The sequence below is a fragment of the Aplysia californica genome, unplaced genomic scaffold (genome assembly GCF_000002075.1).
Source record: "Aplysia californica isolate F4 #8 unplaced genomic scaffold, AplCal3.0 scaffold00130, whole genome shotgun sequence".
Taxonomy (NCBI): Eukaryota; Metazoa; Mollusca; class Gastropoda; order Aplysiida; family Aplysiidae; genus Aplysia; species Aplysia californica.
The window spans coordinates 404,303-409,996 of NW_004797400.1; the positions used below are offsets into that span (position 1 = coordinate 404,303).

General features: G+C 40.2%; 1 protein-coding gene across 4 annotated transcripts in view; it reads left to right on the forward strand.

The window, feature by feature from the left end:
- The window catches only part of LOC101863503, a 128,676-nt gene that overhangs the window by 93,941 nt on the left and 29,041 nt on the right, over positions 1 to 5,694 (forward strand). The window contains exon 1 of one of the 4 annotated variants that reach the window (XM_005096496.3): positions 1,990 to 2,095. The exons of the other annotated variants lie outside the window; for them this stretch is intronic. The gene's annotated coding sequence lies outside the window, so the exon portion shown is untranslated. Of the gene's footprint in view, positions 1 to 1,989; positions 2,096 to 5,694 lie in introns of those variants that run through there. 4 annotated transcript variants of the gene reach the window in all.

The window sequence follows — 5,694 nt, forward strand, 5'->3', positions numbered from 1 at the left end:
GAAGAAGAAGAAGAAGAAAAAGAAGAAGAAGAAGAAAAGGAAAGAGAGAGAGAGAGAGAGAGAGAGAGAGAGAGAGAGAGAGAGAGAGAGAGAGAGAGAGAGAAAGAAAGAAAGAAAGAAAGAAAGAAAAAGAAGGAGGAAAGAAAGGAAAGTAAAGAAAGGAAGAAAAGACAAGAACAAAACCACTGATAAGAATGTCAGAAGCAAGCAATTATGGAGACAAAATGTTGCACATATCTCTGTGGCAGCTGCTAAAATTCTGCCCCCGAAAAGCAGGAACTACACTAGTGGGAAACCTTTTAAACAACATAAAGACATCAATTATTGGAGAGGCAACAAACCCCTGTTTTGTGCGAATCCAGTCCACTCCCCTTTACATACACTCATCACTTCTGTCTATTCTGAGACTCAGAAGGAGACACATTAGAGCTTTCTAAAGAATGCGTGTTTGGGGGTCACTGCTTTGCGTTTATTTAGCTTAGATTTGAGCTAAGTTTACATCAGTTAAAGGATGAGGTACTTGAATCGATCCCAGGACTTCAGGGTCAGATTAAGAAACGGATGCCGACCGGCTGGCCGCTAGCTTACCCTCTGTTTATAAACGAAGTGTGCGGAATCTACTGGCATCACGGAACTAAAACATAGTTGATTCGGTGAAACAGCTCTTTAAAAAAACCTCCTAAACAAAAAACCAAAAGAACCCGAAAGAGTTTGCAACGTTGCAAACATCAACATTCCTGGAAAAGCTGCTATAAATCTTGCTGAAGCCTACTTTCTTGGTAAGTTCATGTTTACAATAGGAAAAAGACATCCTTGAAACTGAACTCGAAAACCCCCCCCCAACCAAAATAACAAAACCGTTTATATTGCAAAGTAAGTTTTTTTTTTGTTCGACTATATCTCCAACGATTTGTTTGTGGCACATATGCAGAGACGGTAGAAGTTATCAGACAGTTTCATAATGAGCAACAACACAGCGACGCTGGAACGCAAATGATAAACAAATATAACGTTGGTAAAAAAAATTCGGTCATTGGGTAAACAAAGAGGTTTCGGGATAAGAGGAGCACAAGACCGCTAAATGTTAAGCTTCGTAGACATGCATCCAACTTGTCTGATGTGCCTATGTGTGACTGTGTTTGTTTGTTTGTTTGTGTGTTTGTGTGTGTGTGTGTTTGTGTGTGTGTGCGTGTGTGTATGTGTGTGTGTGTGTATGTGTGTGTGTGTGTGTGTGTGTGTGTGTGTGTGTGTGTGTGTGTGTGTGTGTGTCGGACCAGGAATGGATGAATGAATAAATCAGATGGGTAAAAAAACAGACCTGTACATTTTATGGCTCCCTGCTATTACTGTTAATCCCGAACAATTTGTACGGCAAAGCAGTCGAACCGTTTTAGCAACCTTTAAGTTCAATAGGAATGACAGTTCCTTAAAGATATCATCCTTATTGTTGTTTTCGTTATTATTATCAATGATTAACATTATTATTGCTTTATTTCACATTATTATTTTGATTGTTATCATCCTCATCATCATCATCATCATCATCATCATCATCATCATCATCATCATCATCATCATTATCATCATCATCATCATCATCATCATCATCTTCATCATCATCACGGTAAGTATTGTTGTTGTTGCTGTTTTTGTTTTTGTCTGTGTTGTTGTTGTCGTCCATTTAAACCGTCTCCCAGTTTTCAGCGTGGAAAGTTTACATCTTGAGAGTAAGCAAACAGGAATAAAGTGCAACAATATTGTAACCGAAAAAGGCAAGACGCTTGATCTTTGGAGACCAAATTAGTGTGATGCGAAACTGATATTAACTCAGAAAAATAGGATAAACCTGACCACCGACACTATGCAGATTCTACATAATCGGGAGGGTGTCGACGTAATGTCTACAAGCCTTGCGAGCCTCTGACTTTTCTTATCGCTCTTCGGCGACGTGCCCGTAAAAACTATACTGTCTTGTCGCGTCCTTACAGTTTGGCTGAAGGTGGCGAACAGAACCACTAAGGTTTTTAACCTACAGGAAAAAACACATTTTTATTCGCCATTTTCTTTTAAGTTTGAGTGGTGGATGTTTGTTCAGGTAGGTGATTCTCGTAGAAAGATCCAGTTTTCAAATTGGTTTTCAGCAATACCCCGAGTTAGGTCCGTTTATGGTTGGGATTACTATTAGGCTATTTTGTTTACCTGAGATTATTTGTAGTATGACCTATAGATTTCATGCAAATGTCGTTTATCTTAAAAATAAGGATATTCGGGTGTTTGAGAAAAAACTTGGAAACATAATACAAGGTTCATTGTTTAAAGGTTGGTCAAGTTTTTTTGGGTTCTTTTTCAGTTGAAAAATATTTGTGTTTTTTCGTACACTGTATGAAAACTAATAATTCAACCTTCAATCCCGAGGCGTAATTTGTCTGCGAACATTATTTATTTTGTTAATTAAACAAGTCAAGCCAACATAGCTTAAGAACTATGAAACATTATAGTACCGGTCTGCCTCTTCTATTAAGACAGGCTGTAAACTACACGGTAGCGCCTTACTTTCCTGAATCTTCTCCTTTGACGTCATATCCGCCCATCCGTCAACGTAGTCCCTTCCCCGAAGCTGTTTGTATGCATATTCGCATGTCTGCACGGACGAGACACCTGAATACTCCCACCTGCCCGGGGGTCGTTACCGGTTGAAATGAACTTAGAGATAGCACCCTGTGATCCACTTAGTGCTCATACCTTCCGTAGATGCTGTCAGTTCTGTTCTTACACTTCAGTTGAACCGAATAGCTAGACTAACGGCTTCAATGTTCGCTTGAACCGTGCTACAAAACAGGAAATGATCAGTCACGTCAGGCATCTTGGAGAAAATCGAGAACCGGCGTCTCTGGTGAAATCGTTTGACGCTGGCATTCTACAGGCGTGAGTTTGAATCTTACGTCGGGTATGTCTATTTTAAAGATGATCTCTGTCTTTGGGCTTTCGTACTGTTTTCCACTTAGCACTGGTTTCCCCTGAAAGGTTGGGTCGAAGAGGAAAGCTTCCTTGCTGATGTAAATTGCGTCAACGGAGGCGTAAAATATTTACCATCCATGGAAAAATGAGAACACTAATTTCCCTTACCGAGCCATCAACAGTTTGGGAAAAGCGTATGGGCGGAGATTTTGAGTCTGAGGGCTATATTAAACACGAGAAAGCTGACCCGCCGCCGCGATGTACGGAAACTTTTTTTCAGATTACAGTTACTGAGGGGTCAGTTTATTTAGAAAGGAAGGGGAGCTCAGCCAGGATCGATTTTTGCCTTTAGCCCCCTTTTTTGGGAAACTCGAAACGGGGGGCTTTATAATGCTTCGGAGTCGATGACTTGTCAGACACTGGTCCAAAATTATTGTTATTATACTCGTAATTAACTGTTTCGTTTCTCCAGTCAGTTAACTACGATTCTTCACTTCTTCCCTCCCTCACTCACTCACTCATTCAGTCACTCACTCACCCACTCACTCATTCATTAACTCACCCTCTCACTCACACACTCACTCACCTATAAATCTCGGTGACATGTTGTCAAGGCATTTCTTTTATCCAATCACCCAACACGCCCCCCCCCTCCTCGCCCCACTCCTCTCCCCGTCTTCCTTTACTCTCTCGCCAACCAACTCATTCATTCGCCGGTCTTTGCTCATCTTTCTCACTTTTACGCTCACATTCTAATAATATTATATTTGCATTTTTTTTACCTAGGTCTAATGGGTAAACCTGTATTTGTCACCATTCCTTATCATATTATCAGCACTAGTAGATGGAGCATGAAGCATTCTCATTACGAACTTCCGAACGTCGAATGCAAAGAGAGAGAGAGAGAGAGAGAGAGAGAGAGAGAGAGAGAGAGAGAGAGAGAAGGAGAGAGAGCCAAGGAGAGAGGGAAAGAGAGAGAAAAATAGAGAACGAACGACACAGAAAGAGCAATTGGGGGCGGGGGGGGGAGGTAGGTGAGTTCACTAACCTAGATAACGAGCTTAATAAAGGAGTTGACACTTTCCTGTTGCGTGTCTTTGCCTGTTCTTCCCTCATTTAGTTCAGGACAAGATAACATCCCTTAAGCAAATAATATACAAAGCTTATCACCGGTATAAAAGACAAAATGCAAAAGTGCAACCATTAGATAATTTATACCATTTAAGAGCACATCTTGAACAAAATAGTCTTTTAGAATGTTATCAGTCGGCCTACAGAGGGTTTCATAACCCAGAGACGGCACTTTTAAAATTCCAGAATAACCCAGGATAACCTCCTTTGTGAAGCAGGTGAAGGCAAAGTGTCTGTTCTTGCCTTACTCGATCTACTAAGTGCTGCATTTGATACCATCGATCATGAAATTTTGATCAGGAGGTTAGGCCATAGCTTCGGCCTATCTGGGACTTATCTTGAATGGTTTGAGTCCTATTTGTTTAATCGTACACAGTCTGTACTTGTAAATGGTGAAATGTCATCCAGTTTCAGCTTGCAATTTGGCGTGCCCCAAGGGTCCCGTGCTCGGACCATTCTTGTACTCACAATGTACAAAACATTTAGGTTCAATAATTAGGAAGCACGACGTTAACTTCCACATGTACGCGGACGATACTCAGAAGTACAAGTCTGTTTTACCAACAAATTTCAATTGTCTAGTTACCAGCATGGACAAATGTATTGTTGAAGTAAAAAAACGGAACGATATCATACTGACTTAAAATGAATGATGATAATACCGAACTTCTGTTTTGCAATGCAAACCAGGGACATTTCTTTGCAATTTTGACCATATATGTATTGGGAATGATAACATCTTTTTCACAGCAAAAGCGAAAAATCTAGGCGAATATTTTGACTGCAAATTATCTAAGCACCATCATATAAACCAGCTATGTAAAGTAATTTATTTAGAACTGCGCAGAATAGGACAAATGTCAACATATCTTAGCGTTGATTCCATCAAAACCCTCTTATCTTCTTTTGTCCTTTCACGTCTAGACTACTGCAATTCTTTGTTAGGAAACCTTCCCACTGAAATGTTAAATAGGTTACAACGACTCCAGAACCAAGCTGCTCGCATAATTTTAAAGAAATCTCTCAAAGAGCATGTAGCACAAATGCTAATTTAACTACATTGGCTCCCAGTGAACGCACAAATTCAGTGCAACATAATAAAATTGTTCTTTGTTTTTAGTGATTCAACAACAGGGCACGGTCATATCTTTGTGACATGGTCGTCGAATATATACCATCTCAGCCTTTAAGATAGGCGAAGAAAAGACTTTTAAGACCTTTCCAAAGTAAAAGTAAGAGATTCGGAGTGGGAGCCTTTTCACACCGCGCTCCCTCCCGGCGGAATGCTTTGCCAGCTCATCTGCGGGAGTCTATCACTTTAATACAATTTAAATCAGCACTTAAAACGCATTTGTTTCCGTCCAGCTTCAATTTGTAATTTCCGACATTCCCAATACAAATAATATTATGTTCTCTCAGTATTTATTATGTTCTCTCAGTATCGTTTATTCATGCCGGTCTGTTCTGTAACAATTTATGACTGTGTGATGTCATCAATGTGCAAGACTCAAAGATGTACTTGAGAGAGATATATATAGAGAGGAAGTGAGGAAGGAGAGAGAGAGAGAGAGAGAGAGAGAGAGAGAGAGAGAGAGAGAGAGAGAG